Raw genomic sequence first — 17,184 nt, 5'->3', positions numbered from 1 at the left:
GGCCAGTCCATCACTCCATCACAGTGCGCTGCAGTTAGAAACTGCAGGGATGGAAGAAGCAACCAGCAGTCATTAAACATACTGGGCAGAAGAATCAGTTTACGGTTCCTGAGCAAAACAGATTTTGAACCTAGCTGCAGTCTTAGTGCGTCATGTACAGCAGTGAGAGCTGTTGAGACGCAAAATGTTAGAAACCAGACACCTCTAAAACACTGGAAAAAGTGACCTAAGCACAGCTGATGCAACCCAGTTAGTCTTCTTGCAGCAGTTTGTCTCTATATCAATCAATCAAAAAAAATAATGTTGAACACAAAGAAGATCCAATCTGAGTCAGTGGCAAGTACAAAGTAAGGCACATCATGTTAAGTTCCAATTCATTACCAGCCAAGTTGTATCAATTTATGTCTTCTGAGGACCAAGGGATCATGTAAGACTACTATGGTATACATTAACCTAAGGCACAGTAACTTCACCAAATGTGGGGCCCGAGCCCCAAAAAAACAGAAGGCATCTCTGCCCTGGGCACAGAAAAGGAAAAGCTCAGAAAGAAGATATAATCTTTTTTTTTTTTTTTTTTTACTTCTCCAGCAAAGCTGAGTGGGAGGAAAGACATTGTTCAAGAAATGAACTGAGAAAGCAGAAAAAAAACAACCCAACAACCAAAACCTAGAGATTGTAACTTCATTGAGGATTCAGAAGGCATAACGGCACTAAGCAAATTTTTCATATTTGAGGTTTCTATAGCATTAAATTCATTTAGAGAACTGAAAGGCATAATACTTTTTACTTTCTAGATAAGAGCATTATTGTAATCATTCTAGTGTAAAAGGGCCTTATTCTGCCAAAAATATCAACAACATGCTGCAGTGCAGAAACCCTCAAACACTACAAGACCTAGCTCTGAATCAGACCAGCTGATTCATTCAGAAACAAGGATACTGCAGTTTTCCCCTTGATCCTACTCAGCATGCTGTTACAGCCCTCTGAGAACAAAGATAGTTCTGCTACTTGTATGACAAATGAAATAAAACCTCTTCTTTCAACAGCTTACAGAAAGGGGCACTTCTCACTGAGTTCCAGTTGAGCTGTGAGGTTTCAGTGACAACACCTAGGAGTATGATTGGGAGGGCAGGGTGGAGAAGCTGGGAGAACAGGGCTTAGTTCTTGAGAACTAGAGATATTTTGGTAGCTTGCTCATTACAATAACATACATATTTAAAACATAACTAGAAAAACAAGACCCAAGAAAAGCAAGAGTTTACATCAAAGTCCAATACGTCACGCAGCTCACTCCCAGGAGAGAAACAGAAATAGACTAAATGGCACCAAACAGGTCTGAATATTAATATATAAAAATATAGAGTAAGCTGTTTTACAGGATCAACTGAAATATAGCACAAAGCTGGAATTTCAATCTTAAGGTTGTTTTGTTAAATAACATTATAAAGAATTCTGGCAAACATTAAAATACAGTACTTGCTCCCACTTACTACTACTTAATATCAAGTGAATTCTTTTTATTTCATTTCTTTTGAACCACAAAAGAAAAGTCCAGATATGAGAGGCAATAACTGTGAATTACTCAGATTCCTGCTTTCACTTCACTTTGGGAAACATGAAACTAGACTAGTGTTGCCAAGTGTCACAGGTTTTCCTCTCAAGCCTTTTAACAACTTGCGTCTTGGGTTTTAAATCTCAGCCCTCCAAGTCAGTAGGCTTCCAACCCTCACAACTGAAGGCAAAAGATAAAAAGTACGTCTCCTAAACACATGAAAAACAGAAAGCAATATGTATATATATGTGGGTATGTATATATATATATATTTAGGATGTAATACCTTCTGAATTTTCTGATCTTAGACACTTGAATTCTGGTTTTAAAAAGCTGTTATGGACAGTGACCGTGCACTCAAAAGCCTTGACAAGAGATTCTTGAACTCCCAACATCCAGAACAGTTGAAATTTAAGGAGAGGATTCAAGCCTTATGTTTGATATCAGCCTTTTGCCACAATATTTTTTGCAGATGTCCCCAGAATAATATGTTGTATTCCTAAAAGCTAGCATTTATGTTTGCAAGATTCTACCACACTTCTCTTTCTGAAAACAAACCCACTCTCCAAATCACGTCTCAGCTCTGCAAAATCTAAGCCAGGCAACAGAGAACAAGGACCTTACACTGCTGTACAATGAGTTGTGAGCTTGCCTTTCTACCTCATGACTTTCCAGCACAGTGAAATGGGGCCTAGATCTGAATTCTACACTCTGGTTAAACCACAACTGGGGCAACATCTGGATATTTAGGCAAAATCATTTATAGCACCTATCTGTAATTACTGCACGGATGCACTTTGCAGCTGGGGCAAGTCAGTCTCTGTGATGAAGCAAATAAGGGAATTTTTTTCCTTTAACACTACAGACTAGCTCAGGCAGGTAACAAACAAGTTTTTAAGATTGCAAGATGGTGACTAACCGTGTTTGGACAGACAGGAACATTCATTGCATCGTCTACAGCTGGCCTGCAAGCAGGGCATTCCACAGCAGAAGGGGACCTCCTGACCTGAAAGAGCTGCTAGTGCCAAGAGACCTTGTTTTCACTGGAAAGCTTTTTTTGACATCTACTGAGTATCACAGAAGCTTAACATGAGCCAAAGAGGCATAGTCCATACAAACAAAGCCAACAAACTTAGTACACGCACAGTTTGTACCACAAGCCTCATGAAACAGGAATGTTTTTGACATCCATAAACTTTTTGCCTAGAAATGTTGTGTCAGTGGTCAGCTGAATGCACTTCCTTACTAGTGAGAAGGCTCCAGATTGGAACTGTAGGGGAGAGGGAATCAATCTCTGTCACCAGCATCACAACAGAAATGTAAGTGAAAGGCCAAAAGAAGGTATAGGCACCAAAAGAAAGAAACAAAGCAAAGCAAAGCAAACAAAAAAGAACCACCCCCCACATATCCTAGTCTTCTGTCTTTTAGGCCCATCAAGAAAAGCTTACTGAATCAACACTGAGTGGTTGACAAAATAAGCAGAAAGAACTGCACCATTTTAACCCAACAGGCATTGCTACCTGACTACATTTTCCTCAGACGTGGGCAGTTGATTGTATATGTTTTTTCTACTGTTTTTCCTACTTTGAAGATAGAAACCAGGCTCTCAACAATACAAAATACACACAAATAATACACAAGCAAAGCTATATTCCATAACAATTTGTCTGGAAAAGGAAATGAAAGACTTGTAAAAGCACATTCATACCACTTTTGCTTGGATAAACATTATTTAGAAGATGTCTTTATCAATACAGGCAACACAGAGCATGTTTTTGCTGATACACTTCACACAGTTATCAAAACTAAACCCATACATAGCCAGGTGTGCCTGCTATGTTGATTTTTGAGCTATAGCTTGATTTTGGAGTAACAGCAGCTGTTACTCCAACAAACGGCCCCCAGATAACTTCACCACCATCACCACCACCAGCTGCTCCCGTGGTTCTACCCTGCATCTCCCCACTGCCTGAAACCCCAAACCTTTGGCTCAGTCTTTTATCAAAGGGAGACTGTCACTAGGGGTATGTGACCTGACAGGCACCCTTATCCCTCACCGTACAACATGCCAGCAGTGACCCTTTGCACAGCTGGTCTAAAAAAGGAGGGGGTGACTGGTTTCTCTGACATACCTATTAGCCCTCCTCCCACGCAGTCATCTGTGTTTGATTTCCATCTGAATTAATTTGTCAGTAGCCAATAATCAGTAATCATTTCTTTTTTCCCATTCTTTCTGCTGGCATCATTTCCAATACTATCACAAATCTCTACCTCATTCACCGTTATCTGGGAGAGGACCTTCTCTACCTGGAAGTGATTTGAGGCAGAATTCAGAGCCTTTCCACGTGATGTAAAACAATATTTTCCACCTTTCCTTTCCCAGTGACAGCTGTATCCTGAAGTACCACTAGGTTCCTTCCAAAACAAACACCGCACAGCTGCTCTGATTTCCCTTCAAGGTCCATAAATTATAGATGGAAAATACTTACAACAGGAGAACATCCCCACTATATGTTCCTGCAAGCTGGAAGAGTGCCTTCAGCTGCAAGGATGACGCTGCAAACTGTCTGAAAAAGTTGAAGCAACATTCCCAACTGGAGTTAATTTCCCATTGTATCAGGGTGGTTCAGGGAGCCACTGAACAGAAATGGGAGTTCAGCCATTCAGAACCTGGTCAATGGGATATGTTGTTATCAGCGTTGTATTTATAGGTATCAGGATGTATTTACTAGGTTTCCACCTTAGTACAAAGGGAGTACTAAAGGATGTATTTACTAGGTTTCCACCTTAGTACAAAGGGAGAACAGAGATGTGAAAAAGTAATTGCTGGCGTCTGCAAATATGAAAGGATTGCATCCTGCTAAATTTATTTAACAACTAGTAAACATAGGTCATTCTCTTGTACACTCTTGTGCCATAAAGACTGTCTTCTGTATGCTTGAAGAAAATGAACTTGCTTCATCTAAATACCTCTGATAAATTCTGTTTTTGTAGCAATCTTGTTTACTTGTTTTGCTTGCAAATGCTAAGATGTAATGAAGAGAAAATTTATTACAAGAGCTAGTTGGAAATAGTTGCACAAAACTTTTTTCTTGCCAAAAAAAAGTGTTAAGCCAACACACAGGGAAAACAGTTTTGATGCATTCCTCAACAGAAAATACTGGGGAAAAATAAAGTTTCATTTTTACAGTTTGAAAGCAACAATAGTCCTGAAGTTAGAGATTACTTTTTGACTTTAATATTAAAAACAGCAGCAGCAAATATAATCACATATTTAAAATTATATGGACATCAAATATTTCAAGGCATCAAAATGATTTACTTGACTGAAACTTATTCATTAATGAATTTTAGTTTACATAGGCTTTTTTTGACATTTCTATGCTTTCTGAGATTTCACACAGGAAAAAAAAAAAGACTCCTAAATAACAGTTGTGGGCTAGAAAAGCTGTTTTCCACCTAGCACTAGTTATGTTATTAGGCTAGCATAAAAAGAGAGAGACACACCATGTTACTCTCTGGATCTAGCAACTTCTTCTATCATGCTAAGATAAAAACGTGTGAACATCAACCACATGGAATACAAGTTCTTTGTTTTTCTTTTCCTAATGAACTGTGCAAAGAATGCAACATAATTATGTCTTCAAAAGAAACTACTACACTACCAGAGATACTAAAAAAGCTCTCTTCTTTGGCTGGCACCCATCTCTGCAAATGCTGTCACAACAGACTCCAAACTGTCACTTCAGAAACTGCCCTACATGGGAAAAAACATATTTCTTCTAATTAGTCAAAATTCTAACTCCATGTTTGAAGAGTGTAATTTGATCTTTTCTCTAGAAACTCATTAACCACTTGAGCTTAATTATTAATATTTGCTTTAAAAACTCACTGAATTAACTACCAATTGTGCAAGCACAGATTTCTTGAGATGATGCTTATTGCTGTGGAAAGTGGGCATGTCACCAGGGGAGCTGGTGTGGTCCAGGTCCACACAGCAAACTCCTCTGAATGTCAAAGACATACAGATAACACCTCTGAGTTGGCTCTCAACTCACTGAATGATTTTGGGCAGGTTAACCCCTTTTCTATTCCTTTCTAAACATATTTAGGATGGTCAGGCCAAGAATTGTTTGGAGCAGGAACTTCACAGAATCACAGAACGGTCAAGTTCAGAAGAGACCTCTGGAGGTCATCTGGTCAAACACTGCTGCTTAATCAGGAATACCTAGAACAGGTTGCTCAGGACTTCTCCTCTTTCTGTTCCACTGTGCTTAATAAAGTGTCCGATACAACTGGACAACAAGATCATCACTGCAATAATAGCTGTTGACACCTTAAAGACCAGAGCTGGCGGGGAGTGAAGGAATCAGCACTTGGGGAACATGGGGATATTGTGTTGGTAAAGTGGAGCTCCCAGTCTGAGTGAAAAATCATGTAAAAATTCACACCTTGGTAGGGCTTGATGCCAGGGTTACTGTTAAGTCTCCTGAAGGGCCCAGGGTTGCAAGAAATCTGCTAAAAACACTCAGTCTTCTGGGATAAGTCTGAATGATACTGATTCCTACATGGAAGCCCTTCAAAGAAGCAGAAATCCATTATTTATTCAGTAACAAACGGGTTCTCAAACAGCATCACAAACACCGAATGCACAGACACACGCTTCCACTTAGCCTTAGCATGAATAAATATTCATGATTTACAGGCCTTCACACCCGTTCCCCTCTAAAAAAATCCAGGACACCTAGGACATGTGCAGAGTACAGGAAACTCCCTTTTTTGCAGTGCAGACTGTGTTCCAGAAGAACACATTAGGAAAGATATTGTCAGAAAAACATTTTTTTCTAAAGAACTCTCCAATTTGTTTTAAAAAAATAAATCTAACTATATATCTTCTTTTGGGTTAAATCAGGTGAGTTCATGCATTCAAAGCTTCTCTTAAAAAATAAACAGACACAAAGCTCCGTGTTTTCTCAGTCTCTTGGGGACCGTATCTCATAGCATCTCTGGTTGAACACCTCCATGTTGAGGATTTCCTTAGTCCTTTTAAATTCTCCAGCTGGTATTTGCTGCTGTGTTTTGGATATGCAGAAATGTGTGAAAATCCCCAGAAAACTAAATGGCTCCAGCACCAGCTCTTTGGTACTTGGATGCTAACTCTAACATTTTAGCTTCTCATCAAAAGTATCTAACAAAAGTTACTTTTAGTTACCAGCTTTGACACATTCAAGCAGCCTGAAAAAAAAGTGATAGAAAAGCAGCTAACTGAAAAATAAGCCTTTCCAAGTTTCCAGTGTTATAGGATATTTTCAGATGAATAAAGGTATGAGCTTATGCAAGAGCTTCTACATAAACTGTAATATCAGTCTGCATGAGACTCAGGTGCTTTTGTTATTTCTCCATTTGGTAAATTCAGGAGTAACAATTCCTGAAGTCCTTTGGCTTTTACAAACAGGTATGATTGACAGCCTCTAAATGCTGTGCTTTTCATAACAGCCATGATTGACAGCCCCTTGTTGGATAGCCCAGTCAGCCTAACAATGTTATTGTTCTCTAATAATTGCCTGATAATGTTTTTTTAATGTGTTGCTGTTAGTTATGGTTCAACTAAGTAAGAGTCCTCAGAACTTTTCAAAAGTTTCTTTAACTTGTATTGATTTCTGGCTTGCCTTTCTGGTTCTGTGGCAGTGCTGGGATTGCAGACATTATTGCCCAAGGTGTATAGCCTGTCAATCCACCTGTAATTGATGCTTTCCCTGGAAAACTGTGCATACTGCCCAACTGTGTGACAATCCATGTATACTTATTGTCAGTTTGGCATTTATCACTCACACAGTTTCTGTACAAAGAGAAATGTTTCTTCACTTAATAGTCCCAAGAGCGTAAGAGTATAGCAAGTGGTTTGTACGCATCTAAGACCGGAGACTTGCGTAGGATTATGTATGCCTGTATCTGAGCTTCGTTCAGCACAGTTTATTACTTCCAAGCTGCTCAAGACAGCAGCTTGTTTAACTTGTGCTGAAAACAATAATTGAGACTTTCTGCCTTACAGAAAGATCATTCTCAAGAATATTCAGCCAGGGAACTGGCTGACTAGTGTGAATCACTAACAGAAAATCCTGATCCATTAGGGTGACTTCTCTGAGTATTTTCTGGTACCTGAAAAATAAAATTAATGACGTTCTTTTCATGCGAAGCAAGTCACCCATAGCACTGTCTACTAGAGAATGACAATAGTAGTTAGAAAATGCTTAACCCTTTTACCCCTGTATTTGGCATAAATCCAAGCTGGGATTCTTCCGAAACTTGAAAGTGTACCTTTTCCATCTCTGTCTTGATTTTCATGTGGGATAGAAGCAGTCAGGCTGGAAAAACAAAAACTTTTTTCTCAGTTTTCCAGCTGAGAAAGATTCAAGAATCCTCTGATCTTTGCATACCTAGAAAAATTGAACTGAGAAGACCAGTTTGGAGTTGAAAAAAATGTTATTGCCAAATCAAACTAGTATTGGGAATGAGCATGCTTAGTCTGGGTCTTACAAGTATTTCCAGTTCTGCACTGGGATGCTGAAAATAGTAAGTAGGAGAAAGCTGAATGTCCTTCTGGGTCTTTGACTTTTAAAGCCAGAAATGTAGGCCTGGGGCACTGTTTTGTTTTTCAACTGTTTGGTTGCCTTTTCAAGAACTAGTCTAAAGTTTGGCCTCTGCATCAGTGTACATTATATATCAGCAAACATACCACAGAATCAAGGCTTGGATTTGCATACAGAACACTGGAAAATAAGTTTTTTTTGTTCACATTTATTGCAAATGAAAGCAAGTACACAATGCACAGATTGTATAGCCAAATGGGCTAATTCTGCTCAAAAACATTTGTTCACACAGATTTAGGGGCTATGTTGGGGCCAATTGAACAGTTGGGCCTTTATTCTTTGTTAATTTGCTTTCCGGTACTTCTGAATTTTACCAACGTATTTATAGAACTAGCCATTTCAATAATGTATTATCTGCGGCCCTAACCCCAATCTCTCATTATCCACAAAGCTAGTTCTATTATCAAGTATTTTTCCCATATTGTGTATATATATATATTGCGCATTTCCTAGAAGTTTGTTTTGGATTGATAAATTGCATACAGAATGACAGTGAGGCAATGAATTGTTACAATGACAGTGCACTGTCTCACTACAGATTAAGAGGAAACTAGTCATTGCATACCAGATACAAAGCAGAGGGCCAAAAATTCAACCATCTGTAATGTATGCAAACACCATGACGGAGAGCTAAAAACTACTTCTCACAGATCTTAATTCAAGGCATCTCTGAGATCTTAATTCAAGGCATCTCTGAGATCTTAATTCAAGGCATCTCTGACCCCTTTTTTTCAAGAGCTTTCAGGATGCCTTACTGAGTTCCCATCCTACCATTCCGCAACCTCTCACATCCAGTTTGAGATTCCTGTGACACAGAGCACAATCATCTTGGCACATTCAAATTTATTTGGCACCTAAAGCTCTGTTCTTTTAGATGCACACAAGCCCTGGTTCACCACCAAAACGTATCAGAAACAGGTAACACCTTACTGGTAAGCCCTTTTGGGGGCAGAAAGAGGGTACGGAGGACCCATTTTAATACCTTAATAAGTGATCACTTCCACATTTCACAGTTTTGTAAAGTAATTTCTCCTTTAACCCATGGCATCTAAGTGGATGACAGCTTGAAATCCTTTGTTTCAATGTCCCTCCGCACAAACACATGGCACCAAATCCCCACCAACAGCAGCGTAATAGCAAGCTGACTTGTAGCCTGCTACATGCATACTGTGGGAACCCCACCACACTAGCACAGCCCACGCTCTTTGTTTAAAGTACTTAAGTGCTTATCAAACAGATGAGGAAAGTAAAAGAGGACACGTGAATATATACAGCCCTTCCATTGCACCTAGGGACCCATCTACCCACTATCAGCCAGAAAGAAATTTCCAGACAAATGAGAGCAGCTCATTGCTCTGCTAAGGCACAGCAATGTGTGGGAAACAGGCACTGAAAAAAACTGCTACATGCATTTCCATACTGGCACAGAAGCCAGTATGCAGGGAGTAACATTCCCTCAGGGCAGAGCAGCCTTTTGTGGACCCAGAACTTTTAAAGCTCTCTAAAGTAACTGGAATCCTGCTGCTGCTTCACGCAACATTCCCACACATTTCCTTAGCAGAGACCATGTCCTACCAGATACCTTGCTCATGGATCCTGTCCTTCTGACACTTCTCAGATGCACAGTTAATCTTAGGGCAATTCTGCTGCATCAAAAAGTGAGATGAGGAAAGTATTTCATGTATTTTTAGGATTAGAAGCGAGGAACAGAAGCCACATAAACAGCCAGTTCTTCACAGACCACCAGATGTCCATAAACAAGCCAAAGAAAATCCTGCATATGGAAGAGTGTTAGCACCATCTAACAACAGCTCATATCAAACAGCTACATAACCACAGCATGTGTTGTACTAGATATATAGAGCTAAGATAAAATTAATGCTCAGTTTTGAGGTTGCTTTTCGGCATTGGGTGGAATGACCTTCTCCTGGGGGTTTTGCTGTGTTTCTGTTCATTTTGCCTCACCCCCCTCCCATCAGTTCTACTCTACTCTCTAATGAAACCCCAGACAACAATCAATTAGATAAATTTATTATTTCTTACAAGATACAAGTTAATGATTCATCTAAGTTTATTCAATATGTTCATGGTCCTCAGTGGAGTTTTGATGACCCTCTGCTTCACTTCAAACTTATAAGAGAAATCTTTAACACTGTTTTATATCTCACTGTGGTAAAAAAAAGAAAAAAAGAAAAAAACACACCTTAGTACTGTCAGCTAAGGCAGTCTTAAATATTTACTAAGTTAGTTTTGTCCTCTTAATTACTTTACCAACAAAAACACTTCCAGCATCCTCCTCTTATTCATGTTTCCTTACAACCACATTCTAAAATCAAATATTAATTAATCCAAATTTATCTAATTTCTAGTTTTTCCAATTATTTATCAGATTATCTAAACCATTTTCATTTATAATTATAGCTTTAGATACATGAAACAGATTTTTCTATTAAAACTGTTAAGCTTCCTAAAAGTAAATAATATGCAAAATTTTAATCTCTGTTCAAGATCTCAATCTATTATTAATCATTCTATAAGTATCATTTTAAGTCAAAATGAATGAAACAAGGACATAAAAACACAAATTGTATTACAGACTATGACAGATCCTGCAAAATTACACCAAAGCACTTTAACATTCCTGAGACAACACTGAAAGCAGGCCGGTTTTGTATCTTCAAGAATAATATGAAATACAAACATATTGATCTTGTCAACAAATGAAACAGAAGCTAAGTTGCTGAAGGATGCGCAGGCCTTCAACTCTCTGTGCTTAGCTCCAACACTGGGAGTGCTACAGGTGTAAAAGAGGAGTCAGAGCCTGGTAGCTGGGACACAGCACCAGGTTCATGCAACTGCGCGGCTTCCCAGCCCGACCTGGCACCTCTGAACAGGGCGGACGCTGCATCGCACGGTCACACCCTTTCTTAATTAGATTGTGAGAGCCTGAAAACACTGTTTTATAAAAAGCATGCACGTATTATTGAAAGAAACTAATCTTCCCCTGATATGCAAGATAATATGCAACGTCTGGCCCTCATAGGAGTGTTCCCAGCCTTTAAAGTGCAATTGAGTATTTCCTCCTGCAGCATTTTTCATTTGCCCTCTCTTTTTCCAACTTTCCACACATGGGAAAGCAGGAAAATTACCACAATAGCATCTTCTGATACCATATCGTTGTAGCAACACCTCTCTGCTGCTACGTGTTTCCTAAATCTGAAGCAGCCTTGCAGAGAATGGGCTGGTATAGCCTGGAATTGGGCAGCAAAGCTCCTCAGCTTGAGAGGTAGTGGCTCATGCTGTTAGATCTGGAGTCTCCTGCCTCATTCCCCTACTGTGTATCACTTATACACAAAAGTGATTTCTTCCGGAGGCAAAATCACACCACTTGCTCTTTGCAGATTAGCACTTGACTGTTCAATCCATATTTCTGTGTTTCAGTTCACCAAGCAAAGCCAAGTACTTTGGGTCTTTCAGTCACCCTAAACCCTGTCGTTATTAACAACAGAAGCACACTGCCATTTTTTGCTTTTGTGGACCATTTTTCTAGCCTGAGGATTTGGGGGCATTTCAGCAAAGTGGAGGAGAATGGAGCAATGTCACTATTTTTGTCCCATTTCCAGGCAGAGTGGCAGAGAGCCAGATCTCTGAATTTTTCTGAGAAGCCAATTGATTCGTGCTTGTCTCAAGTCCTAGCATCCTTGTGAGAAGCTGTCAGAGGGCAGCCAAAATAATACAATTGCTTCACCTTCTGCCAAACACTGAGATAAAAGACCAATCGGTTTCAATCATAAGCAAAACCAGGGAACTGTCACAGAGCAAACAGCCTTCCCTGAAATTCAGATTGCACCCAGAATTTCATGAATCAGTTAGTAACTGCTGTAAGTCAGCATGGTTAATCACCTCATCTCTGCATCTTAATGAAACTCTGATACTTTTCCACCAGCCTGAGGACCTATGAGTAGGTTTAATCCAAGGCAACACTTCTGATCTACGCAGCTGGGTTGAGAGCTGTGCTGAAGAAACCTCCCCACAAGGTCCTCAGCAGGTCTTGCTGCGAGCCAGACTTGAAGGCGACCTGTGGCTAATATTACCAACTTTCCACTCACATACCTGGCCAGTGGCAGGAGCCATGCCATCTGCCAAAATTGGAGGGAAAGACAGAAAAATCCGTAACAGCACAGCCTGGGTTTCTTTTGTTTTTGCAGTCTTAGGAAACAGCTTGTGTCAGATAAGGAGAGAAATGAGACTGGAATTCAGACATATTCTTTCTTTAGGTGAACTTCTTCACCTGACCATAATTCAAAGCATCCTTAAGACACCAGTATATCGCTTATCTTCACAGGAAAAGTTCTACAGAAAAAGTGACAGCTGATTTAGCAGGACACCATTACAACTGCTTACACAGCAACTCAATTACCTGAGGTCTCAGACAGTCTTTCAGCCACGAAATGTCTGTATAACACCGGTAAACACACATACATCCAATTTACAAGTAGATAAATCAAGAAATACTATCTTGGAAATAAAATATGAGAGGAATAGTTGAGCAAACGATGTACCCCAGCTGGGTTCATTTCTGGTTTCCTGCTACAGAAAGCCTGAACTGTACACACATAAAGTTTTTGCTCAAATGAGAGCACAGCATCCTTATATCTTCTGTATATATCCTATAGCATCCTTATATCTTCTGTATATATCTTATGTATATCTTCTATATCTCTTATAGCTTCTGTGATGTTACATCACATACCTGAGGAAAAGCATGACTTTGGGTATGTTTTGGACTGGCTATTCATCATGCCTAAAATTCACCACTTGAAAGTAAGCCGTATCAGTTCAGTAGGACAGGTTTTTTTTTTTTTTCTTTTCTTCTTCTTTTTTTTTTCCTCCAGCTGGGATATTCACTGTCTAATTAGTGAGTTGAATCCATCCACTAATGGGTTCAGTGATTTCAAGAACTAACACAAAAAAGTGCTGGGATTGTACAGATTAGAGTGAAAGCAGAGTGGGGAAACCTGAGCAGTACAGCTGCTTTCAGGAGCAGTTGGATGCTCAGCAGTTACTTAAGCAGAGGAGCTCAATTCATTTTATGCAATTTCAATGCAACTAGAATATCATTGCTGTCCTATGCAGCCAATGGTGAAAGATATTCTCTATAGCTGCCTGGCAAAGCCTAAGCTAGATGTGTGATTTCAGCAGTATGAATGCCTGAAAAACATGTGATGGCTTAAGGACCATTTCTGTTGTGAATTTAAATCAATTATAACGTCTGAAACAGTTTTCTTGAGGATCATAACTGAATTCAAATTAAAAGCAACAACCAGGAGACAGAAGGCTAAGCATCTCTGCCTAAGGCAGAAGAACTGATATATTAACTAAAGTATAAGGCAGAACACGTCATACCTCAGGAAATGCATTTTCTTCAAAACATGTTAAGACTAACAACAATTTGGCTTGGATATTTACAGCACAGTACACAAAACAAAGTCATTAGAGTGCTGCAGTATGCAATAAAACTGGCCTTTAACACTGACAGTAGTGGTATAGAGAGGCAAGGTACCTGACCAGCACCTAAAATCAACACATTTTGGGGATGGAATCATAAGGGATTAACTTTTACAGTTTATGTGATGCAAAAAGGTCAGACTAGGTTGCAGGGTTTATTCTAGCATGAGAAAAGACTGTTAATCCTAATTCTTATAATCTATTACCACTGTTCTTCAGTTCCCCATCACCTATGTACACACACAATACACACTACAATGCCGTCCTCATACACACCCTGTCCATCCTGGGGAACCCTTCTGCGCGCTGAGCCAGAACTGCCTACAGAACTTCAGGTGAACACAGTAAGAAAAAGAACTTGGGTATGGATAAAAGTTCTGCTGTAAAGGCAGCTCAGAGCTTTGGCAATCAAAAGAAATCTTTTGATTGTGCAAATTGGGGCTTGACTACGTTTTTAATTAACCAAAATATCTATCATAAAACAATTATTTAATATTTCAGGACAAAACTTACTTGTTCTACTTAAATTAAAACATCAAAGAAAGAATGAATCAGGACCTAAACAAGAATGCAGTGGATACTAAACTTATAAAATGATACGTTTTCTATGCTGGAGAAAAAACAATAATCTGCTAAATATTATAGAATATTATTAAATTAGAAGAAATGCATTCAAAAGCAATCTATATACGTAAAAGTGACGTCATCCATAGTTAAAACAGCCACAATTTTTATGGTATGTGAACTATTGTGTTCATCATTGGCTGCCTGAAGAATACATTTCTCTCCCTAGAAAATTCATTAAATAACTGTCGATCTCAGAGGTTTTATGTTTTCCTCTGAAAACCTAGAAGCAGCCATCACCAGTGACATGGTGATAAACTAGTGAAATCCTCCAATACTTCTTCAAAAATGCCCTATTAAAAGCTATTGTACTCATTGCCACGGAATGTCATGAATATTAAATTTTACATGAGTTCAAGAAGCAATTAAACAAAATAATGACAAAAAAATCATTTTGCGTATTAAACAGGATAATACCAGATATGGCTTAGGAAATCCCTAAAGCAGGAATTGCTGGAGCTTAGGAGATTACGAGGTTGAGCACTGTCTGCTTGCACTTGGCCCAGCATTCCTCCTTTTACTGATCACTCCTGGAAACGGGATATTGGGCTGGATGAACCTTGGGACTGACCCTGTAGATATACTTGAATGAAGAGCTTACAAGAGATAAGTATATCAATATTGCATTTAATATGCAAACAGCCAGATTTGGTTCTTTTGTACATGGTCTAATGAAGTCACAGGAAAATGAGTCTCTGTTACACAGGGATAGAGCTCACCACAGCTGAGAATATAAGCATACTTTGGAGATTTAAATGATATCTTCATAGAAGCTTTTTGCTACTACACCCAATTTGTTATGCAAAAAATGTCACCAGCATAAATTAGTTAATGTGGCAGATGACAGTTTTGGGGGGAGGGTGGAGTGTTTTGTTTTTGCTTGTTTGTTATAAAGAAACGAAACAAACTTATATGTTTGTTTTAAAGAAACTAAATGAACTTACTGAAACCAAAACAAATTAGAGCCCTTGACTATAAAAACACTTTGCCTCCCTCCCCAGGGCCAACCGGGTTTGTTTCTTGATGAGATGAAAGATTCCTAATTCTCAGTCTAAGTGTAACAAATGATGCTTGGAGAACACAAGCTTAAACTATATTGGAAATCTGTTGTGACCAGTACCATGGGAAACTGCTCAGTCTGTGCTTTGCAGGTTTGATTCCCTCACAAAAATCTAGAAAAAGAACAATCTATACTGCTTTTTTTTTCTTTTTTTTTTTTTTCCTTACTGCTCTACACTTCAACTCCTTCAAAGCTTATCTTCCCTATTGTTTACTGCTTTAGTGACCTTGGAGAGAAGAGATGGAGATAATAGAAGCAGAATACTAAAAGGATTAATGGTTTTATTATCCTACTATTGGGAAGCTGATTAAAAGCACATATCCTTTCACAGACTACCCTGGATGTTAACACCCTCAGCTCTCTTCTTACAAAAGGTCATTGGGGGGATATTAAATGGAGCCTTAAATATTGAATCCTCTACACTTCCAGCACTGGTGTCCTTCTCATGGCAAATGTCATAGCAAATAGTCTATCTTCTAGCCCAGAATTCCTTTTTCCTTCTTACTAAAGCACAACAATAACAACATGGACTTTCATAAGAAAATGTTACTGGCCTGGTAAAAAGCCTAAGAGCCATGCTGGATGATGGATAGTTGTAGAAGAATCAGCAACTTCTACTTCTGGATTTCAGCCAGATGTCTTGTTTGTGATTGTTTCTATGAGCCACTCTACCAGGCCCCAATGAAGAAATGCATGAGTTGGTTCAGTCCCTTCAACGTTTCTGTGAGGAACAACAAAAAGCTGAAATAACTGTGTGAGAACCTCTCTGCACCTCATACTATCACAATGCCATACCAATGTTACTTTACAAGGCCTGAAGATATGGTCTTCAGTATTTTCCCATTATAATAAAAAGTCACCTTCTAAATGTCTTGTTTTAGACATTGACCAGCTGCTTTGGCATGGGATAGGATCTCCTGATGTCTCCTCCTACCATGTGGACCTGGCAGTGGTTAAACCTTGATTACACTCAATGTGAAACAGATTCTCGCCCTAACCCAGAAAGAGGTCAGATACCAAAAATATGCTCCCAGTCTCCCCACCCTGTAAAAAGTGCCAATTGCACAACCAGTATATGTAAGAATACATTATGGTGGTCATCCCCCAAAGCACCCAACAACCTCATTGTGTTGTCACACACCTCCTGGAATATAGTATTTATTATTTAATGCCTGCTCTGGGTAATAATTCACATGTCAGAACACCAGGGCAATATGGTGTTTATGTGAGGATCAGAGCAGATTGAGAAATGGACACAAATAACTCACAGCAGCTGAAGCTATTTTCTCTCATCATATTTACCTCTGCTCTTAATACATCACTGCTTTTATGGAAGAATCCCCCACAAGGTTACAGAGCACCATGAGTCAGTGTCACCTCTTGAAATAAAACCAAGGTAAAGGTCAGCTGTTTTCCTACTGTTATTGCCCCAGACAACCGAAAGAGTCCTGCCTGCTAAGTCTTTATGCAACAGAGATAAACCATCCTTCTGCAGTCATTTGTGGGTGTCAGGAGAAGCTAAGAATAAACCAGGAAAAGCCTCCTGAAAGGTCTGCTAAGAAGTAAGCTGAAAATGTTGCTGCTAAAAAAAACCATCCCCAAGACACAGTATGAATACCCTCGCTTGAAACATACCCTTATACAACCTATACTAGACGACTGCAGATCATAATCACATCTTGCAGTTAAAATTACTGATTAACCTATCCAGGAAGAGTTGAAGTAAGCAGAAGAAAGTAGATGTTAGTAACAACGGTTACAACTTTGCTCATCTAGGATATGCTGGAGTT

At 39.2% G+C, this 17,184-nt stretch overlaps 1 protein-coding gene across 10 annotated transcripts in view; it reads right to left on the bottom strand.

The window, feature by feature from the left end:
- HTR2C (5-hydroxytryptamine receptor 2C) overlaps positions 1-17,184 on the bottom strand; it is a 310,851-nt gene that overhangs the window by 53,474 nt on the left and 240,193 nt on the right. The gene's annotated exons all lie outside the window — the stretch shown is intronic.

Source organism: Anser anser, assembly GCF_964211835.1.
Source record: "Anser anser genome assembly, chromosome: 13".
In the NCBI taxonomy this organism is placed as follows: domain Eukaryota; kingdom Metazoa; phylum Chordata; class Aves; order Anseriformes; family Anatidae; genus Anser; species Anser anser.
The sequence above is the reverse complement of the archived record's forward strand: the minus strand, read 5'-3'. Positions and strand labels throughout refer to the sequence as shown.